The sequence below is a fragment of the Microtus pennsylvanicus genome, chromosome 3 (assembly GCF_037038515.1).
Source record: "Microtus pennsylvanicus isolate mMicPen1 chromosome 3, mMicPen1.hap1, whole genome shotgun sequence".
NCBI classification, from domain to species: Eukaryota; Metazoa; Chordata; class Mammalia; order Rodentia; family Cricetidae; genus Microtus; species Microtus pennsylvanicus.
Genome location: NC_134581.1, coordinates 83923811 through 83944129, shown reverse-complemented (window position 1 = coordinate 83944129; position 20319 = coordinate 83923811). Strand labels below are relative to the sequence as shown.

General features: G+C 46.3%; 1 protein-coding gene across 4 annotated transcripts in view; it reads right to left on the bottom strand.

Annotated features, from left to right (window-relative positions):
- The window catches only part of Pknox2 (PBX/knotted 1 homeobox 2), a 275213-nt gene that overhangs the window by 203447 nt on the left and 51447 nt on the right, over positions 1-20319 (bottom strand). For all 4 annotated transcript variants that reach the window (XM_075966367.1, XM_075966370.1, XM_075966368.1 and 1 more), the window contains exon 2: positions 2763-2832. The gene's annotated coding sequence lies outside the window, so the exon portion shown is untranslated. The remainder of the gene's footprint in view (positions 1-2762; positions 2833-20319) is intronic.

Genomic DNA, 20319 nt, shown 5'->3' with positions numbered 1-20319 from the left:
TCATAGATCATTCTCCAGACCGTACAGAACACATCATCCCCCCAGGAAGGGCCAATTTCAATTGTTCTGGGAAACAGGTGAGGCCCCGTTGTACAGGGCAATAGCAGTTGTCGTAGGTCATGGTTTCCAAAGATGAACGCAACAGCATGCAATGGCTTCCATGTCTGTAGGTTATATCGTAGATTCAATTAATTACAGATAAGAAATAGTTGATAAATAAAGTACCTGTAATGAACAAGTCCAGGCATTTTTGCTCCCTATTATTTTCTAAACAACATAGTATTAGCAACTATTTACACAGCATTTACATTGTGCTCAGTGGTCTAAGCAATCTAGAGATGATTTCAAGCATGTGGGAGGATGTACATAGACTGCTTGTAAATACTATGCCTGCAAGTATCAGCATCTACAGCCTCAGATTTGAGGCTCTGCAAGGGGTCCAGAACCATGCCCTGTAAATATGGAGGGATACACACACACACACACACACACTTGCACACACGCATATACACACACCTCACACGCTTGCTCTTCTTTTAACGGGATGTTGATACTGTTGAGAGGTGGTGAGGAATGTGGACCTCTGGACCTGTTTTTATGGACAGGATGAAGTGGGGCTACTTGGCTTTATATAGCAGATCATGAAAGGCAACGAAGCCTCCACCTGGCTTTTGCTCTCCCTCAGGCTGCTTCGCCTTGGAGCTTAGCAGCCATATTGTAAGGAAGCTCAGATGAGGTGGAAAGGCCATGAAGTTCTGACTAATGGGTCTCAGTTAAGAGCTAGTACCAAAGCCCAGGATTTTGAGGGAACAAGCCTATGGTGGTTATACTGAATAGCTTTTGAGTTGCCATAACTGAAATCCCGTAACCAGAAGACAGAGACAAGCTGTCCTCTCTATTCCTAAATAAAGTCTTGACTCACAGAGTTTTGGAGCAGAATACACATTCAGCTATTGTGTTTGTGTGTCAGTTTGTTACACAGACTAATAACCAAGACACCACTAGAATAAAACTCTCCCTGAAGTTTCCAGCAAATCCAGTATCTTTCCACTATTTCCACGCAAATCCGGCTATTACTTGTTTCCTCTGAATTCCTTCGGACACTTCCGATATTCTGTCTCTTCTTATCTTGTCCCTGTCACTCTGTGATTACTGTCTCTCTTCTGTCTCCCTCTCCAAAGGGTAGGATTCTCGCACCTGAGGTGGCTGGGGCAACTACTACCTGAAAAACCTTTAACTCCTGCCCATCAAAGAGCCCTGGACCTGCTCTTAGGCTCCTCGCTGTAGGTCCAAGAGTGTCCCTTTGCTGGAAATTTTCCTGGGTTTCGGTGCCCACTGCTCAGATTGCCGGCTTTCCCCACACAATGCAGAAGGAAGATACAATTTCTCTGCTGCTCTCAGCTCTCATTAAGGTTCACGCTCAGCTTGCTCCTTAAACTTGTTTTGACTTATGAGGTCCCAGTAACCTCCGGTATGAGGAGACATCGATTCTCACAGAGGTCCTCTAGCTCCCCCGACCCACATCCACAGCCGCACCCCTATGCCCGGTTCTAGGCAAGCTTTCCTGGAACACAATGGAGAAAGGCACCCTTCCCCACCCCTCCAGCCTGGGAATTTGACCACTCCAGAGCCAGGGCTTCAGAGGAGGTGCCCTGGGAGCAGAGGCCCGTCAATCACTCACTCAGGCAACCAGCACTGAATTGCAGGCCATTAGGCAGAGGACCGGCGCCCTGCTCACTCACCGGGTAGTCATCGGCAGGATGTTAGCCGATCGCAAGTCGGCCATTCTTATGATTTATTCAAACACTCATTACAGTCAATCTATTTTTACACAGAGGTGAAGATGTGCACTGATAACGGTTAATCATTTATAATTCCATGGACTGGTTGAAAGCCAATGTACTATCAAAGTCGCAGTGGTAGTACCTCAGCCTTAGGTAGCCCCTGAAGCACAGTAGAGGAGTCTCTACACCGGCCCAGGGTAACCCAGTCACCTGCTAACACTTATCAACTGAAAACCAGGAAGAAGGTGAGTCCCAGCCCTGCCCCCACCAGGAGCTCATGCCCTGCTGGAGGGAGCACAAGTCAGAGGAGTGGGCAGTGGGGTAGCGCTGCAGAGACCCAGACGGGAGAGGTCACAGTGAGCTGGAATTACCAAGAAATGGTGGACAGAGCAGGCTTTGGCCACGAGCTACAAGTGGGCAGACTGTTGCCAAGTGTGGCGGCCAACACTGAGCCCGTCAGCCTCCGATGAGGTGGAGTCGTTTGAGTGCTGAAGGAAGGAAGAGATTGGCAGTGTTTCCTTTTCTATCCTTTGTACATCCCCAGAAATAACTGACCAGAAAAGAGACCATGAGCTAGGAGCATGGCCTGGACTGGGGCCTAATGTTCTCCATTCTTCCCTGCACCCCATTCTTCCCTGCACCCCTTCTCAAGCCACAGACAGAAGTGGCTGAGGATCAGGTTGGCCTTGCGAACTCAGTGACTTCCTTCCCCAGCACTCACGACACGTGTAACATATCAACTCTACCTTTATGTCCAATCGATACAGTCTAATTAAACAGCATGTCATATTACAGAGCCTCGTTGTCGCCTTCAGACGTAATCTAATTAGAGACCCCACTGTATTTTACGTTGTGACCGGTTCATTATTCAGTGTGTCTCTTCTGCCATGTGCAGCAGGTAAGGATCAGGCTTGAGGCTGGTCCTGAACCCATAACTTTATAAGGTCGGTGTGGAAAACGCCAATCAAAGTTACTTACAGTTTGGGGCCTCTTTTCTGGTGAGCAGCATGGAGGACAGAAACCCTTAAAGTCTTGTTCCAGGCGTCACCTGCCAATAAAAGGAGACATGTTTATAGACTGGGTAAAACTCGCTGGGGTGACCAGAGGGTTAGAAGCAGGGTAGGCATGGGGTAGACCCAGGGGTGAGCCTGTTGAACAGCAAAGCTGGGACTAGCAGCCCTGTGACCACAGAGGAGAAAAAAAAAGAGCTCTTGGTGGCTAAAGGTTTCACGCTGTCCAAAGCGATAACTGCTCACTGGAACTTCTCACCTGGTGGAAGACCGTGTGCTGGGAAACAGAGCTGAGAGCCCTTATGAAAGGCTGAAGGGTGGGCAGGAAAGTCTGCACAAGGCAAACAAACAAAATGGACCCCATTGCTCATGGTGAGAAGAGAAAAGTCTTGCAGCAGGAGGAACTTTTTTTTTTCATTTAAAAAATTTTTGAGATTATAATATAATTACACCATTTCCTTTTCCCAACAAGAGGAACATAAGGTAAAAAAAAAAAGTCCAGTTGAGTAGGAATGAAAATATGCATGGAGAGGCATGATGGGGACAACTTAGGAAAGAAATCTAACTATTTTTATTTTCTTTCTGGGATATTTCTTTAAAAAAACAGAAGCATATGTGTATCAGGTGTTTGCTCCATGATCTACAAGCACTGAATGTACAAACAACAGGATCCTTGGGTCCTGTTTTTAAGGTGTTACCAGCACCTCACTGGGGAAGTAAGCTTGCCCCCAAGAAAGAATACCAGCAAAGGCAGCACTGTGCAGAGTTATGCTAAGTTCTGGCAGAGAACGTCGTTCTCTCTCCACCATGCAATGAAGTTAGCAGGCTTGAAGCACTCAAGGGAAGTTTCACAGGAGGTAGGATGTGAGTCTGAATAGGCATGACTCGGCTGGTGGGAGGGAGAGGGTGTCAAGCATGGAACGTTTCCACTTAAATGTCTCCCAACGGCCTGCGTGTCAGAAGCTTGGTCGCCAGAGTGGCACTATTAGATGGAGAGGCAGAGCCTAGTGGGAGGTATTTAGAACACTGGCGGGCCAGGAAGTGGATGGCATGACCCCAGTTTCTCCTTCTTTGCCTTCTGCTCTTCAGTCAGAACGTGAGCAATTTTACTCTGCTGCATGATTTTACCAAAGCACACCATGACACAGGTCCAAAGTCATTCGGCCAATCAGCTATGGAGTAGACCCTCCAAGACGATCAGCCAGAATCAGCCTTTCCTCTTTATAAAATGATTGTCTATGATACTTTGTGATAGTGATGAAAAGCTGACTCACACGGGGACATGCTGAAAAAGGGAGGTCATCTAAGGAAAGACGAAGAGAGGAGTGTGGAGGGACCTGGGACAGGGTCAAGGTTTCTCTGCTTGGTGGATTGTAAAGGGAGAAACGATGCCAAGCAAGCACAGTGGTCTAAACCACCCAGGACGCTGAGTATCGGACAAAAAAGATCAGGTCTGGCATCAGAGCTCCTAGTTACTGAAAGCTGTTTTGGTAAGGACATAGTAGGACATGGTTCCACTCTCCCACTCACTTGGGCATTTCCCCTTTAACTAAGACAAGAAAGGCATCCTGGGGAAAGGTAGACTTTCAATTAGCTGCAGGCATGAAGTATAGCAAGGTGCACACATGGAAATAAATTGTCCTCTTATCCTCTAGGCAAAGGCTCTTTTGTGGCTCTCTACTAATGGCTGCATTATTCCTGGTCATAGTTGATGCAGGTCCCTCATGAAGTAGACCATGTCACTAGACTGTTAGTCACTGAGGAAAGGAAACACATCTTACGTATCTTTATATCCCTAGAGTTCTGCAGAGTGCCTCAAATGAGCCAGATTCCCAGTAAGTATCTGCTGAGATGTTGAATGATGGACACTGTTCCCTCCAGCATCTTTAAGAGCGACCAAGTGCCAGCTCTTGGTTGGCGGGGGTCTCTAATGTGTATTCTTCTTCGGTCCTTCCACATTATTTCTGAACTAGGGACACAGTCTCTAGAGTCTATTAAATGAGGCAGTGTGTTCTCTGTCTGCCCTTCTGTACTGCTCATCTGAGACACCAGTAACTTAGAAACTATAGCGGACTTTTCTTCTGCACACGATGCAAAGCCAAGAAGGGAAGCATCTATGCTAGAGGATCGGAATCCAGATTGCCCCAAGGCACTGAACAAGCTAAAAAAGATGGCCTAAACTAGAACATTCATTTTTCCATCACCAGCTTTTATTTCTCACACACCAACATCATGACAACCACAAATGAAATAATTTTGAAAGTCAGGGGCAAAATTGCCCACAATCTCATTACTTGAACCATCAAATTATATTCTATGTCCACATGCAAATCCATTTTCTTAATAAAATTGTAGGAAATGATTTGACAAGTATATGCACACAAATCTTGGCTCTTATACTAAAAAAAAAAAAAAAAAAAAAAAAAACCAACTGCAGAACCAGAATGGGTTGAATCAGTTTGAAAAACAACAGAAGAACCTTGGGTCATCTGAGTTCAGTGCAAGCTCAGGATATGCTGTTGACGCTGCCAAGTTGTTGAATGTGATCTCAGTAGCTGTACAGTGTCTGGCTGAGCTGTGGGTGATGTCCTTTGGACTTAGCAGCTCATATTAGTTCTGTACGCCGTAATGCTGTTGTATTTTAAGAACTTTGACATTGATGAGTAAAAGAAAGAGGAAAAAAGATGTTTGGTGGTTAAAATCTAGTGGTTACAAGGGCGTACATGTTTCAATTTAAACTTGATCATGGGCAAGTTCCTGAATCTCTCTGTGCCTTAGTTTTTCATATTTAAGGTAGAACTAGCGAAACTCGATTCTCAGAGTGGCTGTGGGGTTGGGAGGTACCATACAACCTAAGGTGTCTTAGAATAGCGTCCCATACAAAATGAGCACCTGCTGGGCACCAGCTATTATTGCATTCTTTTCATGGGAAGAGGCTGGGAGGTAGAAAACAGAGGAGAAACAGGACCTGTATCTGCCTTTTGTCGCTCTTAGTAGTACCCCCTGGTAACAGAGTTAGGGATATCATCGCCCAAAGCAACCTGCTCCTCTTCCTCATGGTAGGCTGCCAAATACGTAAAGAAACCGCGAAAGAGGGACTGCCTTATTCTAGAAAGTAGGCTCAAGACTAATCAAGGACGAGAGAGAGAGAGAGAGAGAGAGAGAGAGAGAGAGAGAGAGAGAGAGAGAGCTAGTCTTCACATACAAGGGATTCCCTAATAATGAGAAACATTCAGAAATGAATAAGGCTCCACTCCAAACAGTGACTGATCGTACTGGAGGAGCCTCCTGCACTAGATTAAATCTGTGCCAAAGAATGATGTCCCAGATTTGGCCTTCAGCCATTAGCAAAAGAAAATGCACACACATTTGAGAGAGAGAGAGAGAGAGAGAGAGAGAGAGAGAGAGAGAGAGAGAGAGAGAGAGAGAGCTTAAAAAGCAGCATTTCTAACTTCTGTGAGCATGTATGTATGATGTGTAGCCCATGTATGTGCATGTTTGCAGGTATGCACAAATGCAGAAGCCAGGTGAGGACTTCAGGTAGCTGACCTATCACTCTGAACCTTACTCCTTCAAAGCAGAGTTCTCACTGAACCTGGGGCTCATGGTTTTTGACTAGGCTGGTAGTTAGCAAGACCCAGCATCCTCCCGCCCCCACAGCACTTGGGATTATAGGCTCCTGCAAGATCATAACCAGCTAGTTATTTGAGTGCCAGGATCTGAACTTAGGTCTTCATGGCTGTACACACAATGTTCTTAACCTCTGAGCTATAATAAAAGCCCTCATAATTCATATTTTGATAAAATATTAATTGTGCCACCTTTCACCATCATCTCATAAGGCAATTCAGCCTGCAGAAGCAGAGCAGATAGCTTAGAGTTGAGGGTCATCCCTTCAGTGGGGCGACTAAAGTATCATCCAGATCATATCCTCTCCCAACAGTCAGCTGCACATAGTAACTCTCGGTAGTTGTGACAGCAAGCACAAGGCCTGCACGAGTTCCAGCCAGACCACATTCAAGCATGGACGGGGGTGGGGGGGGATGGGCTAAAATCCACCCCCACCTGAGGAACTGTTGGCATTTGATAGCTTCTGGGAGAGTCACCTTTGTTTAATGATGCGACCCTTGGAAGCCTGACCACACTCCAGGGCTCACCCCCAAGAGAAGTAGGGTAACACAAACTGGACTCCATGGGAGAAAAGAGCAGCGTGTAATGCGGTGAAGGAAGACAGGGCAGATAAGAGAAGAGTTGAGGGGTAAATATAATCAAAATACAGGGCATTGAATTCTCAAAGAATTAATATAACTATGTCAAGTCACATTCTCTCCCTTTTCCCTTCGTCTCTGGATCTCCATCTGTGTGCCATCTCTGTTTCTCTGTCTCCAAATGTCTGTCTCTCTCCATCTGTCTCTCTGTCTCTGTCTTTCTCTCTCTAACTTTCTGTCCCTCCTTCTTTTCCTTTTTTTTAATCTACTTGTTTCTTTTCTCCTCACCTCATTGAAATAGATTTTTAAAAATTATGTAATATATCCTAATTATGGTTTCTCCTCCCTCTACTCCTCCCAGTTCCTCTCAATCTCCCTTCCCATCCAGGTCCACGTCTTTTCTGTCTCTGATTAGAACATGAACAGGCGTCTAGGGATATTAATAAAATATAATATGATATAATTACATAAAACAAATGCTGACATATTGGAAAAGGACAAACAAACAAAAGGAAAAGAGTGCAAGTAAACGCACAAGAAACAGATATAAATGAAGAGACCCATTCATCCACATACACAGGAATCCCATAAAAAACACTAAACTGGAAGCCATAATATAGATGCAAAGGACCTGTGGAATAAAAAGAGAGAAGAAACCTATTTTAAAAAATAAATATATAAATAAAATAAAATAAGAAATAAGATAAAAAATTTTAAAAATAGAAGAAAAGAAAATCCTGATAGAACATTATGAGACAAGGAACCTCCAAAAATGCCATTAAGTTTGTTTTCTGTTGGCCATTCACTGCTGGGTGTGTAGCCTACTCTTAAGAGTTGTTTTTTCCCCAGTGAGACTCCCTTGGAGGAAACCAAATGCTCATTTGCAAGTGGTTACCAACTGGAGATTACATCTGTGTTAGGGATGTAAGGGACATACACTCTGTCCCTCCTGTCTTCACCTGTCTGGGTCTCCATCTTAGTATCTCCACCTGTCTCTGTCTCTCTGTGTGTCCATTTCTGTTTCTGTTTCTCTCTGTGTGTCTTTCTGTCTCCATCTCTGTCCTCTCTCCTGTCTCTGCCCCATCTCTCTCTCTCTCTCTCTCTCTCTCTCTCTCTCTCTCTCTCTCTGTACACACACACACACACACACACACACACACATGCAATTTCTCCATGCTGTCTTTATTTTTCACTCCTCACCATGAACCAAGGGAGAACCACCACACCTGCACCCATGCGCATGATGTGTTAGAGCCTTCCAAAGCTAGTGCTATGTGACCTTAGCAGGCAAATACCATGTCAAAGGCATGCAGTCGGGTAGTAAATATGACAATTAGAACTTCAGCTTCTCTTATTCACTCTGAACATGATATGGAATCATAAATGAAACTGACCATTAACATGAAGGATTCTGCTGCGAAATAAAAAACAAAAGTGAGTTGCTGGATGTGCATGCTTGTTTGGAAAAGAGACAAGGTGAAGGAAAGAAGAAAGCTTCCCCTGAAGTACTTCCAGAACTTGACTTTGCATCCTTAGCTGTGTAGCCATCCGTGAGCCACACCAGGTAAGTTAGAAGAATGAAGGAGATGGTGTTGCTCTAAACAAACCACAGTCCAATACAGACACTGTCAAGAGTAGTCCAAGATGGACATGTAGATTCATGCTGACTATGCAATTATCTTACTGTTTGATCTTGGAGAAGGACCCTTAACCACTTTATGCCTCAATTTCCCCGTTAGAAACCCATAGTTAAATGCTTAAAAAAAATTCTTCCACCATCTGCCTATGAGAAGGTCCTGATTAATTTCCAGGGAAAGTGCTAAGTCTCTTCCTAAAGGGTCTCAGGGTGCAATTGTGGCTAAGATTAAAGATGCTGGAGTCAGACATGTGAGGTTCAAGCTGGGGTCCATTAATGTTTTCATCTCATCTTCTCTGTCTTGGTCTTCACCTCTCTACAAAGAAGAGGACACTGAAAACAAGTGAGAAAATGCATGCACCATATTGACTGAACAACTTGGGCAATATTAGTAATTTAATAGGATTATTGATGCTATTCAGTGTCTGAAAGGGACTGAAAGCAGCTGAGAGGGAGAGAGACAGGCAAATGGAGAAGACTGGGGTTCTGCGTTCATGAACTGCCCAGAACTTTCAGTTTCCCTGGAGGCTCCTCTTCTCTGAAAAGCTCCTATAGGCACATGAGCAAACCTTCTGAAACAGAAACGAGTACAAACCTTAGCTGGACAAGGCATTCATGGAGATCCCTATTAAGTGACTTCAGTGACTTTAGGTGGCACAGTCCTGTGTCCCACTGCTCTAACGCCAGAGTCCCCACACTGCTCCACCTGTCGTGGATGATACTCTGTCATTGCTTATGTTTTTGCCCTATGAGATTGCCATTCAGGCACTGGAACTCCTGGCCAGCAAGTTCCACATGACGTGGTAGCTGAGTGAACAAACATATCATTACTTAGAACCAAATATACAGGGCTTGAAAGTCTCACTCATTGACACAGAGGATACTGGATAACTTTCCTCTAAGGCTAAGTAGACATAGATTCTGCTTCTACACCATATCCTTGGCTCTTTGGGTCACAGGCAGGTTGAGCACTGAGTGTCAAAAGACCTACATTAGTCCCTGGACCACATTCCCGACTCCCTCTAATCTTGATACTGTACGTGTATGTGTGTATGGAATCTTAGCACTGGTAGGCTAACCCTAATTACTAAGCTATAAAGATGAAGGAATCAGAGATTCTCTCCCTCCTGAACACTGGGTGAAAGCTTGTGATTTGCTCTCTGAGCCCAGAGGGAAGACCTTTGCAAGGTGGAAGGCCTGCTCACAGGCACGTTATCCTGACCCTGGGGACATCTTCCTCAGTGCAAAGACAACAAGACCTAGGGCCTGTTATCACCATCAGTTAGCTCAGTTCCCCTGCTCACCCTGTGTCTTACATTCCTTCTGCAGACTCCCAGTTGGCCTTCTGGGTCCAGACTCAGCCTGATCTTGCCCATCCATCCCCTCTCCATTTCTGGAGAGTTTTTTGAAACACGAGTAAGATCACATCCACTCAGCCATTCCAAGACTCAGTATCCGTTTGATTGGAAGCATCACCCCAGTCCCTGGCATCCATCCTAAATCCCCTCCCCGGGGATATTGGGTTTGAAGCCTTATCCCAGCCTCTGGCCTGGGAGTTGCCTTGGTCCAGACTCCACCCCCAGAAAAGCCTGCCAAGTGCTGACCCATCCCCAGGGAGGGTCAGGACCACTCCCACAGGCTATTTAGGCTCGCACAGGAACACGTGGTCTCGGGTTTTGCATGGTCCCCTCTCTGTCTCTCTCTCTCCCTCACCATGCTCCTGCCACCCCGCTCCTGCCACCCCGGAGCGCTGCATTTATTAAACGTGGGCGTCTTTGATTTGGTCTAATCTGGTCTGATTGGAATTATTTGCATCGGCAGAGAGGCTCGTCTTAAGAATATTTCTAACACCGTTGTTTTTCTAAATTCTGACAACACTGAAACACTTGGGAAATTTCAAGTTTAAAAATGCTTATTTACAAATTTGCTAAAAAAAAGAAAAAAAGGTGATTTAGCCATGCCAAGCCTGCATATTCACTGAATGGCAGTGGAGATCAGTCATCCCTAAAATCTTACTGGGCACATGTCCTCCTGTTTGCTGCCTAAGAAGAAAGCAGGTGGCACCGGAAGTCTCTTTTGGCATGGGGCCAGGTATCTGAAGACTCACTCCTGCTGCCTGTGGAGGAGTTTCAGGTTCAAGGTGACAGAGCGGGACAGGTAGGGTAGCACGGTATGTTCTCATTTTTGTTGAACCCAACTAAAAGCTGAAGGAGGACATCTAGAAGCGAGGAAGTGCTCCCACCCGGACCCAGTGAGTGCTCCACTCTCTTGCTTCCTCTACTCTTTTGCTATAGAGAGTGAGCCAGGAAGGGCTTTCTGAAGCTTTCCAGGAATGCCAATGGCCCGAGGATGCTCAAGAGACTTACTCCCACCCCACCTCACTCCTGAGGCTCTACCTTTAGTTCTAGACTCTCCCATTCACCCCCTTCTGTGGCAGCTGCACCCCTTCCTTTATTTCCATCCCACTCTTCCTATCAAAGCCCTAACAGCACATATTTTGTTAATTGTACAAACCTAATGGGGGAATGCATTGGCAAAAAAGGGTAATGGCCATCAGACCAGCAATAAAACAAAATTAATGGCCCATAGGAAGAAATCATGTCCACTTAATCCCAGCTCTGAAACTCTAATAGAATAATGGAATACCAACGGAGGGTTTTTTCTCTCTATGCAGATTGCTTACACCATGTTAATCACTTGCAAAGCAGGCCACATACCACTCTGGCTCACATGACCCTCCAGGGAAAGTAGCAGACCAGAAACATTCAGTGCAAGGCTCATTACTGACGCGCACCACCACCACCACTGCGGTAACACCTTCCCTCCCTCCCCCAGGTGACTCAGGACAGCTAGTGTGGGGCGTCGTTGAGGGCCATCAGGTGTGGTGGGCTGGAAAGCAAGACACAGAATGCCTAATAATAGCAAGCGTTTGTTGAGTGCGTATTATGTGCCAGACACTGGCTGGCTGAGTTCTTTTGTCTACTGAATTTCTGCAGATCTCACCCTCATTCTGCAGAGTCACACAATGCTGTGAGGTAGACACCGGCCACCATGTGTGGCTCTTTACAGTCAAATGCTAATTAATTAAAATAAGATACAATGCAAAATCAGCCTCTGGACTCAGACATCTTCATGTCAAGAGTAAGATGGCCACATGTGGCTCCGAGGGCGGTACCTGAGTTATCAACTCACTTCTACTATGACAAAACCAATTCACACAAAGTTATGTGCCTTGGCCAAGGTCAAATAGTGAACGAGTGGCCAACTCCAGGACTAGAATCCAGTGACAATCTTCCATGGCCATGGGGGCCGGGAGTTGGAGCCACACCCAGGTTCATGCATGGTCCCTATAATAGTCAAATAATCAATAGCTATAATAGTCAAAAAGTGGAAGCATCAACAAAATAATGGAGAAATGACATGCGACTGCTATAGTTTGGATATGAAAATTCTCCCCAAAGACCCATGTATTAAAGACTTGGTTGCCAACCACTAATCCCAAAAATGGGAGGAGAAGAACCACCAACCCAAATCATCACGGCCAAATTAATTAAAGCAAGCAAGTGTAATCACTTGTTTAATAGCAAGCTCTTTATTTGTGTGCACAGGCTGCCTCCCCTTAAGGAGGGGTTCTAGTGGTCAGCATTGGATGTGAGGAAGATAAGGCTTTTATAGCTCAGGGGTAGAGGGTTTCCATATGAGGGATTTGGTGGGCAAAATAGGCGGAGTCACAGGAGAAGAACATAAGCATAACACGTTAGTCCCTCCTGAAACAAAGATATGGTTGCAAGGTGAACATAAGAAGATAGTCAACAGGTAGTCATAACAAGGTAGTCATGGGTTGCCTCATAACCTTTTGAAACAGAAGTAGCATCACAAAATGGCTCTAAACAACTTTTTGAAACAAAGACGTGATTGCCATTCCTGGAACGGGCAGTACAGGACCATTTGAGGTTAAGGTTACAGGTGGGACATAGCCAAGTCCTTGAGAAACAGAGGTTTAATCATAAACAGGAATGAGCCTAGTTTGTCTTTAGTCTAAGATGGCTTTTAAACCTAAGCTGGAGGCTGGCTGGTTTTTCACAATCAAGACACCACTGAGAGGTGATGGAACTTGGAAGGAGGCAGGACCTACTGAAGGAAGTTAGGTCATTGAGGGTGTGTCCTTGAAAGAGATGTTGGGACCCTGCCCTTTCCTCTCTGTCTTTGCCACCCTTCAGGAAGCAGGCCTCCATCACCCCACATTCCTACCCTCACGCACTGCACCAATGCACTGCAAAGCAAAGGGGCCATGGCATGGACTAAAATCTCTAAACCCAGGAGTCAGAATAAACATCACCTTTGACTGGGACTGTTTTCTCCAGTGTTTTGTAACACGAACACACAACTGACTAACATGGGCCGATGCACATAATGGTGCAGAAGAAACATGCTACAACATGGATGAACCGTGAGGACGCTATGCTAAGTGAAATAAGCCAGCACAAAAGGGCAGATACTCTTTGATTCCACTCACGGGTGATACCTGCAGCAGTCAAATCCACAGAGCCCGAAAGCACAATGATGGCTGCCAAAGGTTGAGAGTGGGGTGGGCTGGGTGGGAGTTGTTCAGTAGCGGTGTTTCAGTCTTGCAAGGTGAAAGGCTAGTGGTGATGGCCGGACAACTTCATGGATGAACTTAGGGCCACTGAATGTTCAGTGCACTTCAAAATTGTTTTATCTCATGTACACTGTGTACACATACACACACACGACCACCACGAACGTGGCCTAGTTTCTGTGGGCAGGTGGGGAGAAAGCATTTAGGATCCTAAAAAGTAGGAAAGGGAGGCTCTCAGAAGTCCTTAGACAAGATAAGACAAGGGGAGCCCAGGAGTGCTGGCAGAGAGAGCAAGGAATCCAGAGTCCCTGCGGCCACAGAGGAGAGACCACAAGAAAAGAGGACTGTCTTCTCCCAGATGCAAAAAGCTGCCAAAGCTGTGGCTCAACAGAGAAGCTTCGGAAGGAAGCACCTTAACCACAGTGACTCCAAAGGGCTGGTGCTGGGATTAGAAACGATTTATGAAATTATCTGACATTTTAAAACAGAGGATGGAGGACGGCCTAGTAGGGAGTGGGGGAGAGCAGCCCTCTCTAATCTGACGTGAGAGACAGTCTAGGAATGTGTCCACAGCAAGAAATGATGTGCATGACGTCCGAAAGGGGGAGGGGCACGGGAGGCAGAGAAAAGATGAGCGGTTTAGAACTCAACCTCTCGACGTCGAGTGGGAGGCACAGACAATACAAAAGAATGGCCTTAGTCACCCCAGACCTAGGACCCTGCACAAGTCCCTCTAACTCTCTGGGCCTCAATGTCTTCATCTTCTGGACCAAGTGGCAGGCCTAGAGCAAGAGCAGTCTTAACACTTCAGATGCCTGCGAGCCCCTTAGATTTTTATCCAGAATGGTGTGTATGTGTTGTGAAAGTGTTGTGAATGATAGCAAGATCCTGAGGCTGTCCACATTCCCAGAGTTATAAGTCAGAAGGAAAGATGTCCACCAGGTGCATATTCAGCCAAAAAAAAGTCCTAAGATTCCAAGAAATTTTGGACGAAACATCAATAAATCTTTTGGTCTTAACCCCAATGTTTATGCTTGCCTTGCCTGTGGGAGACATTGTAAAAATGCAATAAGGGTATCCTGATATACTTTGAAAGGTTAAAATGCTGTCTCTCGTGCAAGTAAATATTCTTCTCGGGGCACTGTTTGGCTAGAAGGCTAGAAGAGAAACTGTGAACCAGGCATGGAGGGGGAGGGAAGAAACGGCTCCCGCTTTGGGGAACAAAGCCATGTGACACAGGAGAAGGGTCAGCTGCAGGATGACCCTGGACATTCCTCATTTGGTTAGAATTGAAGAGGCCCCAAAGTCCCCTCTGGAGAGGGGTCTGGCTCCTAAAGAAAAGTAAATACAGCCTACCCAGGAGGTGCAGCCTGAGGCAGAACAAATGCACGTCTTTGTGCTAACAAGTCCCCACTGGCATCTGGCTTTACTTTGCATAGAATTCTCAGCTGTGTGACAAGAGAAAGTGACAATCTGAGGATTCATCAAGGGAAGCAGTGCAGGCCAAAGCGCAGCATTTTGCCACCAACAAGCAATAAGGACTAAACCAGGGTCATCAGGGCAGGAACACAGGGGGCAGCGGCTGCAACCCTAGGAGTCAGCTACGGCAAAAGCTGGAGTTTAGAGCTGGCTCAAAGTGGGAACATGGCTGGAAGTGGTAGCAAAAGTCTGCAATGTCAGCACTTTGGAGGCAGGAGGATTGCCACAAGTTCTAGGCCAGCCTTGACAAGATCGAGAGACCTTGTCTCAAAACACCAACCAACCAATAAAACAAAATAAAACCCTCCTTTTTATTTTACATTTAGGACACGGGTCGGGGGACAGGATTTATTTAGGGAATCCCAAATGGGAAACCAGGCCAGGAATTCACTCTTACATAAAATGTTTTTTTGCGTGTCAGTCCTTTTGCTAGGCTGAGTTCGATGGTGAACAACAAATCCAATTCTCTGACCTGCAGGAACCTACATCTAGTAGGCAGGTTCTTAGTCCTTGTGCTGTGTGCAACCTTGGATAGCAATGAATACTGTCTCACACAAAAATCATAAACATAAAACATCATGAGTTTTCTGACGTGATCTTTGTAAGCGGTGAGGTCCTGTCATGACGACATCAAAGGTGGAACAATCGTAGGGTGAAGAATGAAGAGATGGCAGCAGAGTCTCCCCAGCAAGTACTCCCAGAACTTTCTATCACTAGGTCTCTTTGGGGATGATATATACCCATATAGTGGGGGACAGTGAGGTTAGCCACCTTTCTTAGAGCAGTACTGGAAAGAAGAAAATGTTGGTATTAGGTCCAGATCAAACCAACCATCCTGTGCCTCTCAGAGGAGTCCCAGAACCCCTCCAAACAGCGTTAAGACACTTCCCATCCATTACATCCCAACTCGCCTCCTGGGGCCGGCCCTGAACACTGTTTCATAAATAACTGAACAGGGCTGCAGGGTTAGGCAGATGTGCACAGTGCTGGCTGATGATGAGGGACTTTGGCTGTGCTGAATGGTTCTGGGATGCTGACTCTCAGCAGACGGGTGGACCAGTGGAGAAAGGAGCCACGTGGCTGGTGTCCCCACCTGGCTCCCTGGTTCCCAGCAGGATGCTGCCAGAGCATTTGCTTCCAATTGTTCTTAGCCACTAATTCGGCTCCAGGGTATAACACCAATCTGAGAACAAACGGAGTAGGAAAACCATGCCTTTCCTATGGAGACCCGATTTTACCATAAACAGGGGAGGAGTCGAAGAGGGTTTCTGGGTTCACAGCTCAGACCACTGGGCACTGTGGCAGAGTCACTGCGCACTGAAGTGGGGCCTCCTGCACTGAGGCAAGATGGTATCTCTGCCCTCCAGCTCCCAGGCACCCCGGCTGCAATGCCATCTGCTGAGTCTCACCTGCTCATTGCTCCTCCGAGGTGCCTCCAGCAGAGGACAGATTATTCTGATGGCGGGGAGATAGAATATGGTCCCTTGCTAGCAGTAACTACCCAGAACAATCTCTCCTGTGCAGCTGACTGTCTCCACCTGGCATCTGCCTGCAAAAGAGCTTGCAGGTGGCGGAGGGTACAGGAGAAGGCTGGGGGGGGGGGAACTCTGCCCACATAGAAGGGTCTAAAGGCCCGCTGGGAGCAGGACTTGCTCAAAATGCCCTCTGTTGGGCTACAGATAGGTTCCACATTGGCAACCTCTGGAGGAAACACAAGCTCAGCTCTGTTTGTGGCAAACTGAAGAGCCAGCACCCTCCAGGGGCAAAGGGGAAGAGGTGGTGAGTGAGGCCGAGGCCTGGGAAGCAGCTACCTCCTCCTGCGCATTGCATGTGCAAAACCGCCAGTAAACAAGAGGCCCTGATCACGGCTGAATTGCCTTCTTATGTCTTAGAGTATTTAAATCGAGGGCTTTCGGTGTGACCCTCTCAAAAGCAAAACAGCAGACACAACGCCTTTTTCAGTGCACACCACTTCTACTCAGCCTCCCAGAAGACGTGTCACGGTTTCCATGACAAAAATGCCAGCCTTGCTAGCTGATGATTTAGCTGTTCAATAATTTCATAAATCCGACCTTGAATAAAAGTACAGGAAAGGGAACAATTTTAAAAAGATCTCCGAGCAGTCTAAATATGTTTCACGGAATCACGTTTATGAACCTTATTCAGCAAGGATGCTCTAGAGCTTTCCTTAGGGCTCCTTGCTTTATTTCTGCACACATTTTAGCAGGTTAAGGTATCTGGGTAGGCCTCCACTGTCTAGACATCATAAAGGAGGAGTAGGTGAGCCTTAAAGGAAAACTTTGGGGTCTGCAGGGCCAGAGAGAGGGCCAAGGGACGAGCCTATGAGTCATCCTGCAAGACTAGTCATGGAAGACCAATAAAAGAGGTGAGTGCCTGCCCACAATGTGTTAAGCATCCTCCGAGTACTAGAGTCCAGTGTCCTAGAGGGCCTTAGAGTGCTGAGTCCCTGAGGGCCTTAGAGTACTTGCTCTGGGCTGCCTGTGTATTCAGAAGTTGTCGTGTGATATTTCCATCGCATTCTGACAATAAAGTTTGCTTTGAGTCAGAGGGCAGAGCTCGCCACTCAGATCAAAATTAACCTTAGAGGTCTTAGACTGAGGGCAGACAGGAGACAAGAAGTAGAAAGGCAGGGCTGAGAGAAGATCTCAAACCTTTTGGACTGAGGACCTGAAGAGAGAGGAGGTGACTGGTGACTTCTCTGCTTCTCTGATCATTCAGGTTCTTACCCTGATATCTGACTCCCGATCCTTCTTGATAAAGAATAATTAGATAAACACATCAAGAAGTTGCTTGAGTTTCTAATTGGTTGGTTCATTCATTCATTCAACAAGCATTTGTTTGATGCTGGGTCACTCCAACAAGGCGGGAAGAAATGAAGGCAGGGACTGCCTGTCCCTCACAGCGTGCTTCACGATGCTGTCTAGGTATTAGAAAAAGCATCTAGGCAGTGGAGAGGCAGACAAGCTCAACTGTCTTTTAACCCAGGCCCTAAGTGCTTTGAGGAGCATTCCTGTGAGAGGAGGCAATGATAATTAAGGATTCAGCTGGAAATGTCACAGGACCAAAAGCTTCAAACTATATCACCAAGAAAAACAAAACAAAACTTCTCAGGCCTGGAAAAAAAAAACGTGTGGAGAACATCTTAGAAAAAGGTGCAGAGGGAGGTACTGGTGAAAAATCAGGGCTGGGAGGCGTAAGGGCGATAAGGTTGCAGGATTGGGCTCCTCATCTGCATAATGGCCACTTGGGGCCACTGGGGTCTGAATTGCTTCAGGCTCCCACATGACCTGGGCTGCCTCTCTCTGACCCCACATTTCTTTAGCTTTCACACAGATTTGGAAGGCAGCATTTGCATTCACAGCTCTTCTCCAGGTACCGGCTCGCAACCCCAGTGATACGTCTTGGTGGTACCAGCTCCAGGTTCCCCGCCACTACAGACCTGCCCTGTCCCTCAGACAACAGGTAGCACTGCCCTCATTGGAGGACACAGTTTTCGCATGTGGCGGGGGAGGGGATGAAATTCGAGCAATCTCTCCTGAAGAATGAGAGTTAATAATTTATAGATTCATTAAAAGAAAAAAAAACCCGCTGAAACAAATTTCATGCAAATTGTGTGACAGTCGACGGAAGTGTGCCAGTGTTGCTTAGCGAAGCGTAATAAATCTATGCAGCCCATAATAATAAGTTACTTAAACTTGGGCCACTAAATGATTTATTAATTGTCCTCGAATCCTTCCCACCTACAACCAAAACCAAGACTGTAGTCATATTTTACGCTAATTCACATGCTTCCAACACCGAACAACATTGCTGCTCACGGCTGCCCACAGCTGCCCATAGCTGCCCACGGCTGCCCACGGCTGCCCACAGCTGCCCACTCCATGCTTCATCCTAGTCCCACCTTTAAAGATAGACATGCTGTCTCACCAAAGAAGTGCATGTGCCCCAAACCTACAGGCATACACTCCATATTCTTGTCTATCTCTCATTCTTCCATCGGTGCCCAGGGTGCCTGAATCCTGACAGAGCCCAGACGACTAGCCCCAGGTTCATCCATAGCTTGTGTCTTCTCCATCAGGAGTACCACGTCTTAGGACACACTGACCCAGAGAGGAAATGTGGGTTTCTGCTGCCATGTGCACCCATCAGGCCTCTTCCCCACCTTGGCCTATAGGTGATCTTGGTGCTTCTACTCCCTGAAGACCCCACCCGCGGAGTCAACACTTCCTTGGGATTTGGATTTATGGAGCCACTCTGGAAAAAGGGATCTTCACTGGCAAGCTAGAGCCTAGAACCTTCAATAGGACAGACTTCAGCAAAACATGAAACTTTGGAGGAATATCCCCTCTGAGGATATACTGCCTCTGTGGATAGAGAAGGGGTGCGGGGTTCTGGAATGAATGGGAAAAGAATGCCAGAGTTGGTGATTGATACTCTGGGGTGACAGCCTTGGTAACAGGAAGTTGCCCCTGTCCCCAACAGCATTTCCTCAGTCTTCACATCTGACTGGGGCTCCCTTTGGGATCCTTCTCTATCTCTATGCTCTTTCACTCTCACACCAGCACAGGGGGTGTCACCCCACCCCAATAACTCCTCCAATCTGTCCCTCCAGCTCCATGGCTACTGCATAGTGTTGAGCTTAGGGGCTGAAAATCAGAAGGTCTTAGCAGAGCTCAGTCCCAGATGTTTTATGGAATTGGTTTAGGAGGTATTTTTACTGCTGGTGTTTTTCATGGTAGTGGTCTGGATTTTGTTTTTTTTTTTTTTTGTTTAAAAATCTAGTTTTAGAATAGACAACATATATAGCACAATTCATACAATTCTATAGTATAAAAGGGTATACATAGTGATGTCTTCCTCCCACGTCTATCCCTCACCTGTTAAACAAACACAAACACGGACTCTTGCCTTTCCAGTCTGTGTACATCTGCAGTACTTTTGGTGGGCTCTGCTTGTACTCACAATATATTTCAGAGCTCTTTCCACATCAACACGGAGAGCTTCCTTATCTTAAATACGTAGTATTCCCTTGTCAGGACATTCCATAATCTAATTGGTCTCCGATTAATGGATGCTTGAGTTCTTTCCAAGTTTTGGCTATCACAAATAATGCCGCAAAGAACATATCTATACAGATGCCGTTTCACAAAGACACAATTATCCCCTGAGCATCAGTGTCCCAATAGGAAAATCGCAAGTCAAATTGTAGTCTAAAAGGCATATTATATTTTAAATTTATTTGTTTGTATATTTTTATTTTTCAGTGGGAGGAACCAAACTCAGGGCCTTGCACACACTAGGCCACTGACTTCATCCTTAGCCCCCCATTTTCTGTTATGTGTATGTGTTCATGTATGTTCATATGTGTATTCATGCACCAGAGGTCAGCCTAAGCTGTCATTCCCTGGGAGCCATCCATCTTTTGAGTCAGGTGTCTTACTGGCCTGTGAACTGACTGCCTAGGCTAAGCTGCCAGCAGCAGGTGGGCTCCAGGCATCTGCCCATCTCCTCCCTAGTGCTGGGATTCCAAGTGTGTACCACTGTGCTGGCTAGTTTTATGGCAACTTCACGCAAGCTAGAG